General features: G+C 42.4%; 1 protein-coding gene across 2 annotated transcripts in view; it reads left to right on the forward strand.

Moving 5' to 3' along the window:
- The first annotated feature begins 1,304 nt into the window (after window positions 1-1,304).
- Window positions 1,305-24,219, forward strand: part of LOC137299367 (zinc finger and BTB domain-containing protein 7A-like) — a 130,025-nt gene continuing 107,110 nt past the window's right edge. For both annotated transcript variants that reach the window (XM_067968060.1, XM_067968061.1), the window contains exon 1: window positions 1,305-1,471. The gene's annotated coding sequence lies outside the window, so the exon portion shown is untranslated. The remainder of the gene's footprint in view (window positions 1,472-24,219) is intronic.

The following is a 24,219-nucleotide window of genomic DNA, read 5'->3' on the forward strand; positions in this document are numbered from 1 at the left end:
TTGAACTGGAACTTTGCTGTCAGTAGAGCCACTGCAGAGTAGCAACTGACAAAGGCGATAGAGTGTTGGACTGCCTACTCAAAACAAGTCAGAGGAAGATGTGATGAACCTGTATAGACAGCGCCTTGAGTACTGTGTCCAGTTCTGGTCACGAAGGAGATGTTTAAGTACTGGAGGCAGATCCCTAATGCCAAGGGTCTGAGTTATGAGAACTGGAGGGATTTGGGCTTTTCAATCTGGAAAGGAAGTGTCTTAGAGGTAATCTTAAAGAGTATCTTTAAGATAGTTAATGGTATGGAGAAGGTTAATCCAGGATATTACTTTAAATTAAACAATGGGAGTAGTATAAAGGGACATAGATTCAAACTATCAAAAGGTAACTTTAAGACCAATATCAACAACAATTTGTATTTATATAGTGCCTTTAATATTGAAAAACACAGCAAGATGCTTCGCAGAGATGTAAAAAAAGGAAGTTCTTCCTCACATATCGAGTGATCCACACTTGGAATGGACTTCTGGGCAGAGTGGTGGAGGGAAAACCGTGGAATCATTTAAGAAACAATTAGATGCAGCAATGGGGGGAGAGTCGGGTCATTCTAGATGGATGAGTTAAGATTGGCCAAATCGCCTTCCTCATCTGCATGTCGTGATCTTGTGAGGAGAAAGACCAGATTGCTCTTTGCCCTTGCCCATTATCAGCAGGTCCACGTTAAAGCTGCCAATCACCAGAACTCCTGGGTACTAATGTGAATCAACAATTCATGTACCATTTTGAACTTTCCAAGCAAAACCTGTGAGATCCACTCTTGAGCTGAACAGAGCAATAGTAACCCATGGGGGGCACCTAGCACCATATCCCACTGGTTAGCCCATTGTTCAAGATGGTGCTTTAAAATATATATTTATAGACAGTGCCCCTTTAAGAGATTCGTCTCAACAGGGGTCATTACAGCTTTAAATATAGGGAGACCCCATCAGTACACTAACAGCAGCAGGAAAGAGAGATTTGTCTTTGATGAGATACCTTGCTTCTTGGTTATTTTGATGAAGAAAAAGCAGTGGGAGGGGGTACTTTACAGCTTTAAGAGTGGGGGTAGGGGGTGGTGGGGTCACTAGAGACCCTCACAGTAGCAGTAAGCAGAGAATTGTCGTTTAGGGGTAAGAGCCTTCTGTTTGTTGGTTTGCTGGATTTTATTTTTTAAAAAGGGAAGATGAAGCTGAGGGGGTAGGACCCTGACACTCGCAGGGAGGGCACAAGACCGCTTTAAGAGAGGGGAGGGCCTGGTGGAACCAGGAAGGGAGTGAGTTACATACGGGCTATTGGCAGATAGTAACAGTGAGAGGGAGGGAGTGAGTGTGGGTGACACATCTAACCTGGGCCTGAACCCAACCAGACTCGCGACCACCAGGTACCTGCTCAACCTTCGCTTCTACCTTCCCAAAATCGCCTCAACGCCTCAGACGTGAGGTAAAATTGACGTTTGCAACGTGTTGTTATGCGGAAATCGGCGCGCCGGCCGGCTTCTCTCTACCTACTGTACTCTATACTGTACATTTGCTTACGTTTCGCCCCCCGACTGACCGGGGAGGGGGAATGGCGCAGGCGCGGCGCACTGCGAGCCGGGAGTTGTAGTCCGCTTGCTGTGGCTCGGTTGCCGCGGTAGCGGTGGAGATGGCGGACTGCAGCTCCCACTGTGCAACGCGCGGATGGGAAAGGAAGGAGGGGGGGGGGGGTTGGGGCTTGGGCTTGGCGCAGTGCAACCTAACCTAGCAACCGCCGAGGGGGGTGCGCGCGCGCGCGCTGATCGAGTGGTTGACGTGATCGCCGACCAATGACGGATCGGCGATTGGAGCTGTTTGTGACGCAGGCGATGGGATAGGAAGCGGAGGAGGGAGGGGGCGGGACATGTCGCCAATGAAGTTAGGTTGAGTCCGCAAGAGGGAGAGCTTCTTAAAAGATCCTAATCTTAAAGGGAAGGTGGGCATGGCCTCCAGTGCGCACTAATAATCGCTCAGCAGCGCGACTGCCCGTGCTTTTAGAGGTTAAATGACATTTATTTTGCTTATAATGTCATTAAAAAGTCGTGGGTAATTGATGAGCTGTTAGGTTGCCCTCTGCCAGCACACTTGGCCAAATGGTGCCTGCCTGCCTGCCTTTAGTTGGGCAGCACTGTAGTAAAAGTTGAAAGAGGAAGCTTCTGGGTCTTTCTCAGCCACCCTCACTGTGACTTCCATTGGGGCTCGGCCTCATATCGTGTTCAGTGTCATGGTACAATCTAACCTTGCATTTGATTTGTTGCACTTTGCATATATAACATTTTCTTTAAAATGCTGGGCACTGTGAATACAGGCCCTGCCCTTGTCAGTCAAGGTGACATCCTAGGGAGGGGCCAGTTTAATTCCAAGATGTAATTTACTGGATTTGCTGAATATGTCCTATATCCGTGGGCTTGCTATGCCAAATATGTGTGTATCTGTGTTGGGGTTGTCACAGGTCACAAAACTAGAGCCTTGTGCAATATTATTTGAAAGTATAATTAATAATACAGTACAGGCCGGTGCATGATCACTGTAGGCCGTAGAGCTAACTAGGGCCTTGTGCTGAACACCGGCTTCCTGGTTTGATGTTGAAAATGTGGTGTGTTTTGCAGACTGTTCAGTGTTTAAAATGGGAATATTTTTTAAAAGACAGATACCAATATGCACCATAAGTTTGTGCGGCTCAACAGACTTGTTTTTCATTGGAAATTCTTAGAATTTGAGTAGAACTTAAAGCTGAGCATTTTGCCAATTTTGTAAAAGTCATCAAAGTTATTGTTTTTATAAACAGTGTCCAAGAGAGTCCATTATTTGTGTATTCTCATCAGATTTGCTGCCTTTAATGTTGTGGGTGTTATCTATGGAGACAGTTTTTTTTTCATGCATTTTATTTTGAAGTATGATTTGTGAATGATGAATTGTCACAAGTTGCACTAAACAGTTATTTCTGGACAAACATTTCCCATTGTTTGAGCTGTTTAAAATATGCCAAACTTATTCACTTGGGGAGGGGGTGGGGAAGGAGGAGGAGACAGGAAAGGAATTTTGAAAGTGAGCTGTGTGCATGCAGACTGTTTCTAGCTGATCTAATTCAATTTGTATTTTTACTGATCAATATACTAGGGTGTGTAATGTGAGCAAGGCTGTAAGAAGAAGGTATTTGGGGATTTTCACTGACCAACTGTTGAAGATTCAAAAGCTATGTGAAAGAAAATACATTTCTTGGAATCTGATGCTGGTCTATAAAGTACAAACTAAACACTGTATTTAAATTAAATAAGGCTTTGGTACATTTGCACTTGGACGTTGTGTCTGATTTTGATCATCACCCCACTGCCTCTCCTGCCCCCATATCTGGAGGTAGATATTGAGGCTGTACAGGTTCCAGCAGAGGAGAGCAACAAGAATGATTCCTAAATTTGCATCTTTCATGGATGGATTGAGAGCCAGGGATCTTCATGTTGGAGAAATGTAGGATTTGGGGATATGATTGAGGATTGCGAAACGACTGGATCTAGTAGAGTTGAATACATTATTTGGAACCTAAGACTAATGGCTTGCCTATAAAATATATGTAGGCAGATTAGAGGCCAGGAAGAGTTTCTTTTCTTGGGGTTGTTGCCCTTTTGGAGCAGGTTACCTGCACTACTTTTAATAAAGGACTTGACAAATTGTAGATGAAGGGAAGTGGATTCAAATGAAGTAAGTGTGTAGTTTTAATCCTGCAGCATTTCAAATGCAGCCAAATGTGGACCATTATGGTATGGAGTGGGAGTTGTGCGGGAGTAGTGTGTGAAAAAGAATTCGAGGATGGGGACTAAGAAAAATGCTGCTTATCCAGAATACTAAATATAAGTTTCATCAAATTATAATTGGCTCAGTCATAAGACCCATTTGGCATTTCTTGCATCCCTTGGGCAAGATAGCACAGTTCTAACTCCTGTGAAGAAACTGAACTGTGCTAACTGACATCAACTGGGTGCCACACAAGATGGCACATGGATGCAAAGAGCAGCAAGACTAACTTTACAATTGAGGTGTTTTTTTTTGGAGCGTTTCAAAAGCTCAATCTGAGTACTCTGCACTATATTTCTTGGGCCTAAAAACTGTATTGAACTTTCATTCCTACTGCCTTGTGCCTCTTCTGTTTGTACCATAGTCTCTGCCTGGTTTTTTTTACATAATATACACACGGTTGCAATCCATATATAGAAAGTGAGCCCCACAATAGCCCCGTGATGCACTTGCTCCTAGTTTGCTGAGCAGTCACTTCCCACGATGACCAAACGGCTGTTTCATTTTAACGCTTGTAGTTCTCATTCTCTTGCTTGTCACTTCCTTTCACCTCTATTCCTCCCCCTCCCCTCCCCCAAGAATATCCTCCATTGTCTCCACAAGAAATCCTATCTCAAAATCTAAACTGCAGTTGTCATTTCTGCTATCGTATTAGACCCGAGTTTAACTTTTCAGCAAGTCGAGCAGAACCATGGTTCAGTTGAGGAAAACCTGGCAGCATCCTGTTTGTATGCGATCGCTGTATGACCTTTGGCCTTGACTCCCTGTCACACGTGGCTTCCCGCTGTATTTCTGTTGACAACTGGGCACCTACTCTTGATAAAATATTCCACGGTTACTGATTTTTGGGTACCTCTTCCAACGTGCTGCTAACTATGTAACAGCGACGTGAAGCACTGACCATAATCCGTGTCGCACGGAGTGAAACTGTTCTCCCGAGTCAACTGCCGGAGCCTCTGTCAATCTTTAATGAAGTTAAACTCTGACAAATGGCAAGTAGATTTTTCATTCATGTAAATGTTACACCAAGTGCGAGGTGTGTAATCTGCTTGACGGCTCTTTGACTAGCTGAGAACTTGTCTGTTTAATGACGCCAACAAACCCACGCACAGAGATGCACTATTTGATACTTTATGTAAAAAGGCTTTAGTATTACTTTGGTGTGGTCCACAGGACAGTGGGTTAAAAGGTTCGTGCTGTCTTTAATACAGAGCCTGGATTGTTACTTATACTGCATTTTACTTGTATCAAACATCTGTCTGGACCGCACAGCCTCATTTAAAGAGAGGTTTGCAGCAAAGCCCTTTTATCTGGACGTGGGTTGAAGTGGCAGGATCCATGGCATCTGGCATTAGCAGCATAACATCTGATGCTTTCTTTTGTTACGATCACTCTATCCCAAAACTCTGACATCGGTATCATTGTACTTTGTGGCTAGGAGACCTTTTCAGTAATCTATCTTAGTGTATGGGTAAAACTGTGACTGTTGAAGTTGAACTTAAAAATAGTCCATTGAAAATTAGCCCCAGAAACTGCCAGGCAAACTCTGGCACAGTCTTGAGCACAAATTTACTGCTGTTATACAGTAATTATTTGGCTGCTCCTATCCTTGCCTTACCAACATAACTGTTTACTACGACAGTTTGTGCTTTTATAGCGCCTTTAATGTAGTAACATATCTCAAGGTGCTTCACAGGAGTGTAATCAGACAGAAATTTGACAGAGCCAAATAAGGAGATATTAGGACAGGTGACCAAAAGCTTTGTCAAAGAGGTAGGTTTTAAGGAGCATCATTAAGGACGAAAGAGGTTTAAGGAGGGAATTCCCGAACTTGGGGCCTAGACAGCTGAAGGCATGGCAGCCAGTGGTGGAGTGAAGGAAATTGGGGATGTGCAAGACATGGCCCTAATATGAAGCAGGCTATCTTTTTTTAAAAAAAGAGACCTATTCAGTTGGAAGCACGTTAGCTGTGTTGCCCTGGTTGAAAGCGAACCATTACATTTAAGAAAGAGCCCATATTTATACAGCGCCTTATCACATCCCATGGGATGTCCCAAAGTGCATCACATACAATGAATTATTTTGTAGGCACAGCATATTTAGCAGACCATTCGCATTAATGGAAACCCATTAGCACTGAGCTAAATACATTGGTACCTAAGAGTGCCAAATAGCTGAATACCTCCAGTAACTGGTATCAAGTGTTTTAAATGGTTAAATCCAGACAATCTCGCTAGTCTGCAGATGATCTGATTTTTGGCTTTTGTTGTCAACTTGGATTAAAAAAAGCTGCTGACTAAACGTTTGTATTATTTCCATGCCTGTCAGGCCTCAGCTCTAAATCTTTGGAAGATTCCCCAACAGGTAGCTAAACCATATAGACCCAAGAGGGTTCCAGAATCAACCACTGGTTCCATCAACTTTCCTCTTTCCTCCCCCCCCCCCCCCCCCCCACTGGCTAAGATGAACAAGGCAAATCACTATATATAATACCACCCTATCTGCCCCTCATCAGGCTGGCTCAGGGGCATCATTGGAAGTCTGGAAATGTTTTGTGGGGGGTGGGAAAATAATTCTGGAGGAGAATGTGCCCCAAAAACCAGAGTGCACTAATTAGAAGTTCCTAGCAAGCATCTACTAGCCAAACCTCCTATCTGTAAAATGTATTCCATTTTAAAGGCCTGTGTTTGCTTGTTGGGCATCTTGGGAGGCTGCCAAATGCATGCAATTATGTTATTGCCTCATCAACTTTTTTAAGAACAAGGAGGTCAAAAACCGTACGTTGTTAAAATGTTTCTATGTGACATTGACAGCCTGCACATCTTCACTTATCACTGCAACTTGCATTTTTATAGCACCTTTAACATTGAAAAAGTCCCAATTTGCTTCAGAGGCATACTGAGACAAAAATGGATGCCAAGCTAAAGAAGGTGATGTTAGGAGGGGTGGCCAAATGCTTGGTCAAAGAAGTGAGTTTTAAGGAGGAGAGGGAGAGGTTTAGGGAGGGAATTCCAGAGCATAGGGCCTAGACGGCTGAAGGCATTGCCACCAATGGTGGGGTGAGGAGATGTGGGGGTGGGTGTGCACAAGAGGCCAGAGTCAGAGGAACTGGGGAGTTTGTAGGTCTGGAAGAGGTTAGAGATGGGGGAGGCTATGAAGCAATTTAAATAGAGAATTTTAAATTTGAGGCATTGGGGGTCCAGGAGTCAACGTAGGTCAACAAGAACAGGGGTGATGGGTCAGTGGGACTTGGTGCAGGATTTCGTGAGTTGCAGAGTTTTTGATCAGCTGAAGTTTATGGAGGATGGAAGGTCAGCCAGCAGAGCATTGGAATAGTTGCGTCTGGACATGACAAAGGCACAAATGAGGGTTTCAGCAACAGATGGGCAGAGGCGGGCAATGTTAGAGGTGGAAGTAGACAGTCTTTGTGTTGGAGAAGATATGGGGTTGGAAGTTCCACTGGGGTCGAGTATAGTGCTGAGGTTGCAAACAATCTGTTGAAACTGAGACTGACTGGGAGAGGAATGGAATAAGTGGCAAGGGTGCAGCAGTGGAGGCCAAAGATGATGTATTCAGTCTTCCTAATGGTTTAACTGGAGGAAATTGTGGCTCATCCAAAAGTGGATGTTAGGCGAGCAGTCTGACAGCACAGAGGCATTGGATGGGTCGTGACGTGTTGGAGAGCTGGAGCTGGTTGGTGTTGGCATATATGTGGAAGCTGACCCAGTGTCTGGATGAGGTTGCCAAGGGGCAGCATGAAGAGAAGGGAGCCAAAGATAGATCCTTGGGGGACTTTGGAGGTAAGTGTGGGGATGGAAAGAGAAGCCATTGCTGGAAATGCTGAGTACAGTAAGGTAAATGTGGAACCAAACAAGGGCAGTCCCACTGAGATGGACAGTGTGGAGAGGAGTTGGAGCAGGATGGTGTCAAAGACTGCAGAGAGGATGATGTAGATTGGTGAATCAATAGAGGCTGTCATTTGTGATTTTGGTTAGGGCCATTTCAGTGCTGTGACATAGAATGAAACTTATTGGAGAGTTTCAACCATGGAGTTGTGGGAAAGATCGATTATAGATTTGGAAGGCGGCAACACATTTAAGGATTTTTGACAGAATAGGGAGGTTGGAGATGGGCCAGTTGTTTGCAAGGATGGGGGTTTAGGGTAGGTTTTCTTGAAGCGAGGTTGATTGTTTTGAAAGGGAGAATTACAGTACCTGAGAGAGGACCATTTACAATGTCAGCTAGCATGGGGGCCAGGAAGGTAGGTTTGGTCGTCAGCAGTTGAATGGGGTCAAGGGAGCATGAGGAGGTCTCATGGACCAGGTGAGTTTACTCATGGGGGAAAAATCTTTGAACGATCAGCCCTGTTTGTAAACAGCCTTGGTTGGAAGATATCAAAATTGGCATTGGTATCTTGAGGTTTTTCTTTCGAGGAGATTGCATTTTTGGTTAAAACCGAGTGAGGAGGAGGAAGAGGGAAGATATATTCTTCATTAGTTCTCCCTCTCCCTGTCTCATTAGTATGGGTCTTTGAATGTGGCTGAAGATGTGAAGTAAATGTAGTGAGCCAATTTCCCCAGGTTTGAGTTCTAGGGGGTGAATTTGCCTTTGCCATTCTGCCCAATTTGGACAGGGGAGCAAAATCAGCCAGTGAGCCAATCTACCAATTTTCCATCACCAGATCCTACTTCTGGGATTCTTCTCCGGAAGTGATGTCATAAGATGCAGTGTACTTCCTATCATTTGTGTCTTGGCAACAAGGAACTCCAGCGTGTTGCTGGAATTCAGTGTTGCCACATGGAGGCGGGGGTTAGATTTTAAATGGCTGCTTTGCCTATTTTTATTAGACAAAGCGGCAAATTCAAAATTTTAAGAAAATAAGGATTGTCAGCCAATACCACCAGCCACACTATGCTGCAGCAAGGCACCACAACAATTTATCTCCCCCCACCCACACACACACACAAATTTGGCATCCACCCTAATGATTTAAATTATCCTGAGCCCCAGCTTAAGGTTGGACAACCTGCCCTGCTAAAGATACACCACCATTGTGACAGGGAACAAACTCCGCTCTGGGTCTTTTTGAGTCCAGCAGGGATCAATCCCCAGGGCCGTAGTGAAAAGGGGAGAGTGATACATGGGGGCGAGTCTAGTGAAATGGCATCGCAAATCTCGGATGGTAGAAAAGTACCTTGCTTTCTGCACAGGTGATAATATCAGACACCGAGCAGGATGATGGGAGACCTGTATGATTATGTGCATCCAAGGAAGGCGCAGAACAAATTTTAATTACAAAAAACCCTCTAATTTTTTTTTTTCCATTGGGCAGTTTATAAAGTGTGACTTAGGGCTGCAATTGCTGCCTGATTCTAAACAGGATTGTAAAAAAAAATCTTAAGCAAGTCCTAGTAACTGAACCCAGCATTGAACAATGTTGTACACAGTGGAGAGTGAACAGCCTCTATAGCGGTGCCTTATTCTGCGCTCTAGTGTATGGGGCAGTTATTTTACAGAAACAATATGACAAAGGCCGTTTTTTTATGCGAATAATATGACTCCGGCCCCATAGGCATAATTTTTGAGGGGGTCGGGGAATGTGTCTTGCTTTCAGAGCTGCCGACTATTCCTCCATATCAGTATATTTGAGTGTGGTCTCTATGCTTTTTCAATCAGCAATTCTTTTTATTTCTATCGTTTTTGAAAAACTTAAGTTGCCAGTGGTTAAATACGCTGTGTCATATGGCACTGAGCCATACAAAAGCCCCAGGTTCAATTCCCGATCAGTGCCGAGTGAGCTGATCTCAGCTGGGGCACTACAATTAACCTCAGTGCCTCAGGGCTAAGGGGGAAGCGGGGCGGGGGGGGGGGGGGTGAGAGAAATATGCCACAGTGCTCATGGAACTGTAGTATATGTAAGCAACTAACTTCAAGTTAACACTGGGGGGAGGGACGGTGTGAATATTAAAAGAAAAAGATGTCCTTCCAAATGGTCCGCATGCATACAGCTTAGTTGCTAGAAATGTACTGCAAATCAGTTAACGTTGATTTTTTTTGTTGCTGTGGAAATCTGACATTTTGCCTTCAAAAGCTCAATTTTAGAATGCACTTGTATAAGGGTAAAGTAAATCTGGAAAGGCTGGTGTATAAAACGCAGACAGTGAGGGCAATTTGGGGAAATGAGTTAAGAAAGGTAAAATAAGAGATGGGAGAATGGACTGGGATGCATCTGTCAATAACATTGTAGCAGACTCCTTGAGAATGTGGGAGTTTGTACCTTTTTTTGAGCAACTGAAGAACCAGTCTCTGGGGGAGGCAGCTGTTAATTGAATGATCTGTTGATGATTCTAAAGTTTAAAAGTTATTCCTATTTTTTTTAAATGTAGCACAGAAAACAACAGCTTGGAGTTCAGTCCTGGGGTACAGATAATGCTAAGAAAGTAACAAAGCTTTGTTCTCAAAATTTGTCACTTAATGTAACACCTGAATGTGCACAATCTATATCTATTCATATATTTGTGTACCTAATGTTTTCTGTCATAATCCAAGAGATCACATTTTGATTTATATTTGTAACAATTTTCTTATTTAAAAATAAGAAAAGCCAGACCTTAATGCTGAATGCTTCTGACCTGCAGCCTGAAACTTACAATCTGCACACTTTGCTTGCCAAACAATTTAATTTTGATTTCCCCGAGGTCCTGTATACTTAACAGTTAAAACATGTACCTTTTAAAGGGCCACAGTTCCATTTTAGCAGTAGACTAATAAGCATTACATGGTGGAGTACTCCTGTCCTTGTAAAACAGTATATTGTCTGTCTTGCAATGAGCAATGCCACAGAGATTCTTAAATATTTAATGTAGCATTTGTCCATTGCATGTTGTTCAGTTGGGATTTATTTTATATCTTAAAAAAAAGTATAAATAAACCGATGTTTCCTAGTGTTTAATTCTGACCTTGAGATAACCTGAGGAGATTGTTGAGATGGATGAGGAGAGAAGCCAAGCAGCTACCAATCTAGAGAAACCTTTGATAACAGTAATTAACCTCTAATTGACTTCAGGACCAATTTAGGCACTTCCCCATTACAGCAAACACCTGAGCACTAGCCTTAAGGGGACAGGCCAGGTTAGCAGTTAAACATTACAACTGTGCTCCAGACTGCTGACCATGAACAATGCCATGGGAGCTCATCAGCTAGTATTGCTTTTAAAACAAAGTTGATGTTTTTGAGACAGATTAGTCGTCAATAGTAATCACATGGCTATTGTATCTTTCTACAAATCTCATTGGTCAATAGTAATAGTGACCATTTCATGAATGTTGCTTTCTAATAATCTCATTGGCCAACAGTAATTGTGGTTGTTCTGATAGCTGTGTTTGAATGACTAGGCTCTGGACCAGTGTCAGTAAAGTTAGACTTGGAATTTGGCTCGTTAATGTTTATGTTGTAGTGATGACAACCTGCAGAAATGCTCATCAAATCAAAACTCAGTACCATTGGACTTAAATCCATAATGAGCATCATTGTTAATGTTGTAAGACCTCCCCTTGGTCAGAGATCCCTACCATTTGCAACCTGCCTGCCTCTTGAGGGTTTCAACTGCATCATTGCTGGTCATACTGTGATATCACTTGCCCTTTTTCCAAGGCTTGTCTTGTGCAGAGACAAGAGAGAAAGTCAAAGTGGTGGCAGTAGAGGCACAGCAATAGCCCTGGGCAGATTGAGATGGAGCAGGTTGTAGCCCAGGAAGCGAGTGCAGTCTTGTCTCTGCCTCAGACCCATAAGCAATGCTGCTAGAGAGGCTGTCATTTTGCAAAATGTTTGCATTCTAAAGAATGACTGGTTGTGCTTAAACATTACTTGGTTATGCATTATGGTTAAAACCTATGGATTATACTAAGATGGTTAGTATCTCAGGCTGGGATACCAGTGTGCTGTCCCTTGGAGTGGTAGGGAATGAGTTTTGATGACTATGAATTCTGCCATCTTGTATACTCTCATTCTTAATGGATTGCTTGGAGGAGAAAAGCCAAGCAATTCGCTACAGAGGAGAAAAAAGGCCCATCCCACACTGGTCTTGTATATCTCCTAGCAACCAGTTACAAATTTATATTGGTAAAATCACCTCATCACTCTCTTGTTTTAACTTTATTCCATTAATTAGAATTTTTTCCATTTGTCTATCTTATCAACTCCTTTTAATCATATTAAAGGCCTCAATTAGTTCACCCTTTTAATCTTCTTCTATACTTGAGGGAATACAAGCCTAAACCATGTAACCTGTCCTCCATAATTTAACCAAAGTGGCTGATTATTAAATCATTTTTTTTGTAGAATGGGGGAAGGTGTAATACAAGTGGATTGAAGTCACAGAATGGGTAGGTGAGGGTTCACATTTATACTAGCTAGCTTTAAATCATCTTCCAGTAAGCTGCTGTTTCACATTGTTTTCCTACCTCAAGCAGCCCCTCAAGACTGAGCGCACACTGCACGGGGAAAATCATCAAAACTCATGCCCTAGCAATCCATGGCACCTTACACTGGTGTACCAGCCTGAGTTACTAACCCTTGTTCATTTTAGTACAATCTATTTGCTTTTAACCATAATGGAGAATGCAGAACTCCTGACCTGTTGGAGATTGATTTATTATTAAAAGGCCCCCTTTCCTTCCCCTGCCAGTAGGCATGGAGTCAGTTTCTATATGTATGCTGGTGACACCCAGCTGTACCTCTCCACTACTTCTACAATCTCCTCTGTTGTTACACTGCTTGCTTGGCATTAAGTCACAGATGAGCCAAAATTGTCATTGAACATTGGGAAGATCAAAACCACCTTATTCTACTTATTCCATACTCAAGCCACTATCTTCATCTCCATCCCTTCCTGTTAGGTTGAATCTGATGGTGCACAAACCTCACTATCTTATTTTATGCAGAATTGAGCCTCAACCCCATATCTCAGTCACCAAGACTGCTTATTTTCACCTGCAGAACATTGCTGGCCTTTGTCTCTACCTCACTCCCACTGAAACCCTCGTGCTCACTTTTGCTTCCACAATGCCCTCCTTGCTAGCCTCCTGAACTCTGCCCTCCAATAACTCCAATTTGTTCAAAACTGCACTGCTCACATCCAGTCCTTGTCCATCACCCCAGTCCTTGCCAACCTCGACTAAATTCACAATCCTCGTCTACAAACCCCCATCAATGGCCTTTCCCCACCCGAGCTTCAAAACCTGGACCAGAATTACATCCCATCCTGTGCTCTTCAATCCTCCTATTTTGGCTCCCTGTCCACTTCCTTCCTTTGTTCCACCATTGGTGATAGGGCCTTCAACTATCTCTTCACTGTCTGGAACACCCTTCCTAAACCGCTCACATCACTACCTCACCCTCTTTAAAAGCCTTCTTAAAACCTTTATTCAACCAATGCTTTTGGTCACTTCTGATTCTCCCATTATTGTCTGTTTTCCCCTAAACAAAGTGCCTTAGGACATTTTCTATCATGAATACTTATGTAAATGCATATTGTTGTGCATTAGGAGGTTAGCTAGACAAGTTTTGAGACCAACACTGAAATATGTCAAACAATGACACTCGTGTCTTCAGCTAACAGAGTGGCTCATTGTAATGTTGCGGAGAACACCGTTTTTTTTTAAAAGTCTGCATAGAACTGCAGGAAAATTGCCTAGATTTAGGCATGTATTATATATGTGATGCCAATTAACCATCTCTAAACATAGAAGGAGGTGAAATAGTGTGAATAAGGTCTTCCTGCATTATTTAGAAACAGTCTAAATGGGTGCTAGGGGGGTAAATGAACAGATACACAAGTCAATAAAAGCTAGCCGCAGATACAGAAGTGATCAGAAAGGTTGATGGGATATGGACTTGATCACAAAATCTAGAACATAAAAGCAAAAAAGTGCTATTGCAGTTATACTAGGTGCATTTGGAATGTTTAGTTTAGTTTTGGGTACTAGGGGGTCGAGTGTGCTGATACAACTAGCAGAAAATCAGCTCAGAATCAACCGATCCAGCGCAAAAGATTGAAGAATTTTAAACTCGTGAGTTACACCCAAAACCATTACACTCATGTTTCCCGCGATCTTTTACGCTGGTTCAAGATTCATTTTGCCCGAATCAGGCCCCGCCCACAAACTGGCTACACCCCAGATTGAAATTGCAAGATTACCCCAATTGCACTAGTTTGGGAAGGATCTCCCAATTGCGCTCAGTGGGCACGTTTAAAAGCTTTTCCATATTGAAAATATTTAATTTACTAAGAAACTGACTAGTATACACCAATGAAACTATTAAATGGTTCAGTAGTTTGTCATTTTCAGTTATTTTTAAATCAGATTACTCAGGTGGAGGACTGGAATCCTTATTAAAAATGCTTATTTTTGCTGATAAACCCATTTTTAGCTGTATTAATAAAACTGCCCCAGTTTACCACTCTTAAATACAACAAGCAATACTTTTTAAATGGGGGGGGGGGGGGGAAACAATTACATTCTATTACGCTGCCCGATTGCGCTGGTTCATGGAAGATTTTACATTTGTGATTATGCAAATGAATTTTTAGCAGGAATTTGAACTGTAACCTAACCAGTGCATTTTGGGCACAATTTCCCAATTGCTCCCAAAGCGGAAACTCTACTCCTAGATACTGGCGTTGGAGAAAGTCCAGCAACTGTTCCCCAGGATGGTACTTGGGATGAAGGGACTTGGCTATGATGAGAAACTTGATAAATCTTTTTGTTCCTTGAAGATGAGGTTAAAGGGTTTGAGGTGTTTAAAATAATGAAGGGAATAGTCAGAATATGTGGAGACTGATCCTTCCATCTTGATAGAAAATCCAGTACAAGGGGACCGTTGTGTATGATATTGTGGTATTGGCTTGTTCCTGTCACAGTACTTACGGGTTTAAAAACAAATAATTCACAGACAACGGCCCAGCTTATTTTCATACAACATTGCTAGATAATAGATGTGTCTGATCAAGTGTTCAAGGAAGGGGCCAAGGCTTTTAATTCAATTCAAGCACCTTGTGGGTTTTACTTGCACATTCGTTGGATTTGGCAGCTCATTTTGAGTTTGAGAGCTATTTAAATTACATTTGAAAAGTGTTTTTTTTCTCGGTGTCTTGTTCAAATTGAGTAGTTCGTCTGAAGCAACCAGAGAGACACTCTCTCTGGTCAGTACCAAACCACCATGTAATGGTTAATACTCAGGAATCTTGTGTCTGATCCAGCTTACGTTGCAGTTTAGCACAACTGCTATTTTTCTATCTTCCAAGAAGGGATGGTTAACCTGTATTTACTGTTAGTCTATGGTGTGTCATTACTTATATTTACTGCTTAATAAATCCAACCCTTTATAGCCTAAGCCATGGTCTAATAGTGTTTACTTTATCGCCTTCCAAAGTTGAGGAAGATTACCTGAGGGCACTTGATGATATAACTAGTAGACAAGTACAGTACAAGGGTATTCTATTCAATCCTGGGCTCACTGCAAATTATGTAGATATTAGACCCTCCAGGGCATAGGCAAAGAAGGCTTGTTGCCTAGTGTGGTCTGAGATACTGAACCAGTGGAAAAAGATCTAGAATAAAAACCCCAAAACATAACAGCTAGTCATAAGTGAATCCAGCAACATCTTGCTTTTATATAAGTGGCTTTAATGTAGGAAAAGACCCAAGACGCTTCACAGGAGCGTACAAAGATAGGGAGGGGTGAGGCCATGGAGGGATTTGAACATGAGGATGGGAGCGTGGGGTACAGCATCTTCCCTCAGTAGTGGACTGGAGTGTCGGCCTAGATTATGTGCTTAAGGGTGAGGATTGAGCTTTGACTCTGAGGCGTGAGTGCTTCTAAATGAGCTAAGCTGAACTATATTATGAGGAAGAATCTCCATCCAAACATTAACCTATTGTTTTTGTTTACATCTCCTGATTGACCAGCTGTGTATTTCCAGTATTTTTTTTCATTTGCAGGTTTCTCCTTTTGACTTCTCTGGCTGATGAAAGAACTTGTTTGAGACGGGTGTAAATATTCGGGCATTGCTTTATTAAGGATTTATTATATAAGGAATCACAGCGAATTTTGACATCATTGGGGGGTTTTGAAAATCAAAAAATTGTCCTTCCTTCAGGTCCTTGGGACGAAGGATCACTGTCAGCAACTCAACAATGGAGCAGCCTTTCTGAACAAACAGCGTGGATGGGAGGATATTTTTATGGACAAGGGTTATAGTAATATCACATTGCTATTTGTGGGACCATGCTGTGCGCAAATTGGCTGCCGCGTTTCCTACATTACAACAGTGACTACACTTCAAAAGTACTTCATTGGCTGCAAAGCACTTTGGGACTTCCTGAGGTCGTGAAAGGCACTATATAAATGCAAGTTCTTTCTTTTAGTACACAGGAAAAGTGTTCATTTTCTAAGCCATATATATATATATCTGGGACAATCGCAGCCTGCTGAGTTAATTGATCTTAGCTGGAACAGCATTTAGTTGCTGATGTTGGGTTCTGCACTCCTGGGCTAGGGAGGGCCCAATCAGCCCAGGTTCACACTCCTCAATCATTACTCAGTGATGGAAGGCGTGCATCCTTGTACGTTTGGGTGAGGGCACAATCCAGCGCTGCTGCGATTTCCCCTCATGCTCAAATAGCCTGCCGTCGCTTGCTGTTTTAAGTTCATGAGTGCAGTATAGTCTCTTTGGCAAGGTATCGGGTGGTGACACCCATGGGCGGTTATCTCTGCATAAGTCAGTGCCTTCAGCAGAGGAGGAGAGAAAATTGTTGGGAGGAGGGCAAGTGATACCATCTTTTACTGAATTATAACATCTTTCTAGGTAATAGTTGTAAGAAACCCTACAGCTGGAATATAATTGAGATTGCAGGTTAACACAAGTTATATTTGACATTGTGTTCAAAAAATAACCTACTGTAAACTGGGTGAATTATAAAAATCCAAAATGCAAGTATAAAAGGCTGGTTAAATAAGAAGTTTGTAAACTCCATAAATATGAGAGAGATCAAGACCACCAATTCAATTTCTGCAACTTTTTTTTTTAAAAAAGCCTTTTAGCTTTCAGAGTAAACTTCATTACTTTGAACCAGATGCCCTGGGCCTACCTGGGCTCTGAATGAATGGGCTCCTTTAAACTCATTTTACAAACCGGTAGGTAGATTCACATAGTTCACATTTGATGTTTTGGGAATTTTGACCATTTTTCAGTAAAGGATTTGGGGGAAAAAAGTGTTACTTTTAAAACAAAATATATTCACGGACATTTTAAAAGACACGGAGATGATAGGTTAATATGCTAATGAGCTGAACTCAGAATATTGCTTCCCCATATAATGTAAATCAGTTTGTTAGCCTGTCTTGACAGTTGATAAACATCTCACACCCATTGGGTTGGGAAGTCTTTGTTTCTGGCTGCAGAGAAAAGACAACGACACAGGCAGTCAGTCAGGTCTTCAGTCAGAAAGCTGCAAGGGCAAGCTTTGGCCAGGCTCCGAAGTAGTATGGAGGAAAACAGTTAAGTGTTGTTCTGCTTCAGTCGAGTAAAACGATCTACTGATGTGGGAAAGCGTAACATATTCCTTAATTTGTATTATTACATGAAGACAAGTTGTACTGATTGAAGTAAGTGAATCTGATCATAACCTTTGCTCTGTATATTCATGTGCTGTGAAATACAGCAGCTTAGCGATTCATAGCTGGCCTTGTCTCACCAAGTGTTTTGTCAGTCTGCCTTGGAGGGGTTTGTAGAAACACCCCCACAAAAAAAATGAATATCCACTTCCGATCACCAGGGGATAATATTGTTACACCCTGGGTTATATTGTATAGTTAGATACTGAGCAGTACAGGCATATCTGTAAAATTTGTAGTGCTATGGGGGGAGTGGGACTAATTGGATTGCTCTTTCAAAACAGCCAGCACAGGCAATGACCCCTAAATGTAAGATGCTCGGACCACTCATGGGAGTACTAGCACCGCTGTACCTGGGAGACTATCTAAGGCAAGACCCTAAACTTGTAACAATGATATGTAACTCAAGATTCTTGTTAGTGACTTTTAGCTCCACTGAAGGCTTGTAGGTCCTTGCAGCCTCTTTGTAAGGGACATATCAGGCTGCTAGTCCAAGCAGCTTGCTAACATCTTAGAACAAGTGTGTCCCTCATTTAAGCAACTTTCTTCAAAGAACTTCAGATCCCCTTTTTTTAATAAGCAGGTAAATCAAATATATCTACCTCCTTCCCTGGGTGAGACAGCCATTACATATAACTCTTTCTTGCAGTAGCCAACTCTCTCTCTCATGTCTGTGGAGATGGTCAAACCATTTGTCTTAATGGGGGCAACTTGCACACTTTTTTATGACCAATCTGTATTAACAAATGAGAGATCTACCTTTTGAAGTGGGTATTTACATAGTAGACAGGTTGTTTATTCTCTCCTTCACAAAGTCAACTGAAGATCTGTTCCAGAAAGAAGTCACAAAAGACTATTTAAATTTGTAACAAAACCTAGCTTGGTAACACATCCCTATGAAAGTATAACGTCTTTCAGATGAGTCTGCCCTTTCAGGTGGACGTAAAAGATCCCATGGCATTATTGGAAGAAGAGCAGGGGCGTTCTCCCTGGTGTCCTGGCCAATATTTATCCCTCAACCAACATCACTTAAAAACAGATTATCTGATCATTATCACATTGCTGTTTGTGGGACCTTGCTGTGCGCAATTTGGCTGCTGTGTTTCCTACATTACAGCCGCGCTTACACTTCAAAAGTACTTAATTGGCTTTGGGACGTCCTTAGGTTGTGAAAGGCGTTATATAAATGCAAGTTCTTATGAGATCGGAATGATCCCTTAAAATGCATTATTTATCACTGGATAAATAGCCTTCTGTTGCAGCATCCTGATTAATAGATGCCAGGAGATATTTTTGTGGAATTGCAGTGTATCTCGGACAAATTCTCCCTCAGCAGAGTGGACTCCAGTAACGTTTTATTGAAGGTTTTTTGTCCCCTCCTCCTCTTTTTCCCACTGCCATCCAATAAGCTTTCCTCTTGTACAGTGGAACTGTTCTTGTTAAGCAGTGGTGGGTGGAGTGGGATCAGAACTTGGAATGACACCAGTCAGCAGAAACTGGTTTAGGGTGTGAATCCACTCTGATTTTTATCTGAGACAAACAAAAAAAAGTTTAAAAGGGTGGAGTCTTTGTGGAAAGTGTTTTGTCCACTTTGTTTTGTTTGTAAACAAACAACGCAACTCCAGGAATCTAGAAACACCAATAGCAAATAAACTGCATCTGATGCCAGGATAAAACTGATGCATAACTAATCTGGCTCTTCCAGTTGCCAAAGCCTGTCTTTGAGTGGAAATTTTTTTTTTAAGTTTTGAGTGCTCCCCTTGCCCTGGATACTTTACCGCCAATCCTTTGTGAAAGAGCGAAAAAATGTTTATAAGCAGGAAAAAGCCACTAGGCCCAACCAGCCCATTCCTTTTTGATATCACTGTATCCCTCAGTCCATTCTCTACCAAAGTACATCCATTTGTCTCTGGAACTCATTTGTGCCATCCACTTCAAATGCCCAACTCTGCAAACTTACTACACAAGTCCGTTACTTTTGTATAATAAATATATAAATTACAGTGCATCTGTAATCTAGAGCATTACCTGACAAGTGTCTAAGTAATTTGGTGACTCAAAGGTAGCACTCTCGCCTCTAGAGTCAGAAGGTTGTGGGTTTAAGTCCCGCTGAATGCACTGTTGGAGGTGCCGTCTTTCGGATAAGACATTAAACCAAGGTCCCGTCTGTCCTCAGGTGGACGTAAAAGATCCTAAGGCATTATTTCGAAGAACAGCAGGGACATTATCTCGGGTGTCCTGGCCAATATTTTTATCCTTCAACTGACATCACTAAAACAGATTATCTGACCATTATAACATTGCTGTTTATGGGAGCTTGCTGTGTGCAAATTGGCTATCTCATTTCCTACATTACAACAGTGACTACACTTCAAAAGTGCTTTGGGATGTCCTGAGTTTGTGAAAGGCACTATATAAAATGCATGTCTTTCTTTTAATTTTTTGTTTTTTGAAGGGAAAGGGATATGGAAGCGAATTCCAGAATGTGGAGACTGGATTAAAGAAGGTCCCAACTTTACTGTGTACCAGTCATTCCAGTTTCCGTAAACTACCTTCAGACAGTAGATGATGGGATAGGAAAAACACAGTAGCACCAACAAACAATTGAGCGACTCCATTCTGGTGCTCAGCTGTGTACTAAATGTTCGATATTAAAAAAAGAAACAACTGGACGTAAGCAGATGGAATGAAGTGTACTTGTCGCAGATGAGTCCTCTGCCTACACTAGGGAGGAATGTCAAAACCCTCCTCTGAAAGTCCCAAGAGGCGCAAGTACGATGGGCCTCTCTCTTTCAAGTGATGTTTGTTTTTCCCCTGGAAGAAGTGCCATCTGACAGTAAGGCATTTGAACTCCCAGATGGAGGGAGGAAACTGATGCTCATCTTGACCTGCTTAAGTTGTGTTTTATCCTAGTTAATCTCTGGGAAGGAGCTACGGCTCTCTAGTTTGGGCTGGAGAAAGAATCATGATGGCAAGTGGAACAAGGGATAATTAAATTGGACATTGCCTGATCTTAGCCAGAATGGACTGGGAGAAGTACAACTGGCCAGAGAGCCCATTGGCTAGGGAGAGGGAAAATCCTGATTTGTCTACTGGAAAACAGTTGACTGGGGACGCTGGATGAAGACAGGATCGGACTATAATGCCCTCAACAGTTGAATAGTCTGACACTCCTTTATCTATGACTCACAGAAGCAGAATTACTGCTTGGGAAAAATGGTGGCATCTATGGAACTATAGCCCAGCACATTCCAGATCAAAGGTGGGAAATTGATAAGAGTTTAAAAACAAATCTTTACATTTTGGCTATTGCTGCCTCCAAACAATTCTATTGGGGAGTTGAGTTGACTTTTCTTCCACTTCTTGTTTCCTTTGGGAAGCTGCTTATTGATATTGAAGGTTAAGACTACTTGTTGCGTGGAATCTCTCTTCCATACACACAGGGAGGTGTGTGATATTATGATCTTCACAAAGTGGAGGTGTTTTTAATCTCCGATTCCTCCTCCTGCCCCGTAGTCAATGACAACTTCAGGAAAAACTGAAAGGAAATTCTTTCTCTTTAACAAATCTTTGGTTTATTGTTATCATCGCTGATGTTTATTTTTTATGCAAATCAACAATTCCTTCTAGCCTTGGCCAACAATCTATGCAGACCACAGAATGCAAATACAATAATGGTCAGTGAGAATCCATGTATCCCCAAAATATGATTTTAAAATCACCAATTTTTTTTAAAGAAATTTTTTTTTTCATTTGTGGGATGTGGGTGTCGCTGGCAAGGCCAGTATTTATTGCCCATCCCTAATTGCCCTGGAGAAGGTGGTGGTGAGCTGTCGTCTTGAACCACTGCAGTCCGTGTGGTGAAGGCGTTCCCACAGTGCTGTTAGGTAGGGAGATCCACTATTTTGACCTAGTGATGATTAAGGAATGGCGATATAGTTCCAAGTCAGGATGGTGTGTGACTTGGAGGGGAACATGCAAGTGGTGGTGTTCCCATGCGCCTGCTGCCCTTGTCCTTCTAGTTGGTGGGGGTTGCAGGTTTGGGAGGTGCTGTCGAAGAGGCCTTGGCGAGTTGCTGCAGTGCATCTTGTAGATGGTACACACTGCAGCCATGGTGCACCGGTGGTGGAGGGAGTGAATGTTTAGGGTGGTGGATGGGGTGTCCATCAAGCGGGCTGCTTTGTCCTGGATGGTGTCGAGCTTCTTGAGAGTTGTTGGAGCTGCACTCATCCAGGCAAGTGGAGAGTATTCCATCACGCTCCTGACTTGTGCCTTGTAGATGGTGGAAAGGCTTTGGGGAGTCAGGAGGTGAGTCACTCACCGCAGAATACCAGCCTCTGACCTGCTCTTGTAGCCACAGTATTTATGTGGCTGCTTCAGTTAAGTTTCTGGTCAATGGTGACCCCCAAGATGTTGATAGTGGGGGATTCGGCAATGGTAATGCCATTGAATGTCATGGGGAGATGGTTAGACTCTCCTATTGGAGACGGTCATTGTCTGGCACGAATGTTACTTGCCACTTATCAGCCCTGGATGTTGTCCAGGTCTTGCTGCATGTGGGCATGGACTGCTTCATTATCTGAAGGGTTGCGAATGGAACTAAACACTGACTCTCCACCTCCCTCCATATTTGTATTCATTCAGGATAGTTTTCTCATTGAGCCACAGTCAACAAATCTCCAACCCATTGCAGTTTAATAAATCACATTTTGTTTATAAAATACGTAGTTAGATGCATTCCATGTCTTGTGATATCCATTCTATTAACTTTACTGGATATTCTATTCTTTCTTTTACGGCAAATGTACTTGAAGCAGAAATGTAGAGAGCACAAAAGTTGGGAACATATAGCTGAGGAAAATGATGCAATGAACAGAATTTATCACAAGATAATTACAGATGAGGCCATTTGGCCCATTCTAATTCATCCATCCAGAGATACTGATGTTTCCCCTCCACTGTAGCATCCATTTTTTTAAATGATTACTCTATCTGGCAATTCATTCCACACATTGATCACTGTGTGAAGAGCTTCCTGGTATCAGTCCTAAAATTACCTTTTACTAGTTTAATTCTGTGCTCTCTCGTTCCACTCCCACAGCTAAACTAAAAGTAATATCGAAGGTTAACTCTTTCTATTTCCTTAACATCTTCAATGCCTCCTTTCTAAACAGCAAAGCACAAGTTTTTTCAGTGTCTCCTTATAACTTGGACCCCCATCACTAGGGATCAGCCTCAGGGCTCTTCTCTGCACTGCCTCCAGTGCTTGAATCTCTCTTGCTTCTTGGTGACCAGAACTGGACACTGTGTTCAAGGTGCAGTCTGACCAGAGCATAGTTGGGTTTGATCACTATTCGATGCTTTCTCCCCTCCCCCTGCCTCGAAATATCTTTGTTTCCTACCCTTCAGCCAGTTTCTTATCAATTCTGAGTTTGCCACACAGCTTTACGTATCAAACCGCTACAATGCAGCGTTCAGGAAGGCTGCCCACTACCACCATCTTCTCATGGGCAACTAGGAATGGTCAATAAATGCTGGCCTTGCTAATGATGCCCCCATCTTGAGAATAAATAACTTTTTTTTAAAAGTCCATACTGTTCTAGCTCCAGGTAAACAGCTTGCTATCATATAGATATTGTCTTCATGATTCATATGGCTATCCACTTTCCTCAGTAAAGAATCACCTGTGACTACAATCTCGCTGTGACCTGCAAACTGTGTCTTTGTCCAGGTTGTCCTCTAGTTTTCAAGCTACCTTTTCTTCTAGGACCTCATTATCATTTGCAGTGTTGGACTGTGCCTGGTATCTGTTCATTAACATTTCAAGTTAACTTCAGAGTTTCCTACCTTAATCCATTGCTTCCTTCAGCAAATGTCCTTCTGTCATGATGACACTATCTTGGTTGTTCTGGTCTCCAGCTCCAATCCCTGAAAGTCAACACTGGAGGTCTGATGCAAGCCTGGCCATATCACTTACCTGAGTTGACTCACTTATTGCATCTCACACCATCCTTTTGCCCTCCTTTTTTTCCTTCTGTCTGCCCGTGCAAGTTCCTGTATCTTGCTCTCTTGAGGCCATTGCTTTAAGCTTATCGATTAACACAGTTTTCACATCTCTTCACCCTTTTATTGTATCCAGCTTTCTCATTTGTGAACCCCCACAGCAAACACTGCTCATGGTTTCCATCTTAGTTTTACTCCCCTCGACTGCTTTGCTTTCTCATTATATTTTTCCCTTTTTTATATACCTTTTCACAAAGTATAGTGGAAATCTGGAACTCTCTTTCCCCCAAATGGCTGTGGATGCTGGGTCAATTGCAAATTTCAAGACTGCAATAGATTTTTGTTAGGTAAAGATATCAAGGGGTATGGAGCAAAGCTGGATATATGGAATTGAGGTACAGATCAGCCTTGATCTAATTGAATTGCACAAGGGGCTGAACGGCCTACTCCTGTTCCTATGTTCCTATGCTCCTATATCGGGTGTTTGCTTTTGATTTGTCTACTCCCTTTTAACTATTACTTTTGAGTATTTATTACTTCTAACTGCCCTCTTTGCCTTTGAATTTACTTGTCACAAATTTGTTTTGACCGATGCTGCCCTTGTTCTTGATTTTTTTAAAAAAATCATTACTACCTTTGTGCTCCCTTTTTAGTTCTCACTCCCTTTGTTTTACCGGCTCTCTCAGAAGCTCCATGTTCCC

The sequence above is a fragment of the Heptranchias perlo genome, chromosome 29 (assembly GCF_035084215.1).
Source record: "Heptranchias perlo isolate sHepPer1 chromosome 29, sHepPer1.hap1, whole genome shotgun sequence".
In the NCBI taxonomy this organism is placed as follows: domain Eukaryota; kingdom Metazoa; phylum Chordata; class Chondrichthyes; order Hexanchiformes; family Hexanchidae; genus Heptranchias; species Heptranchias perlo.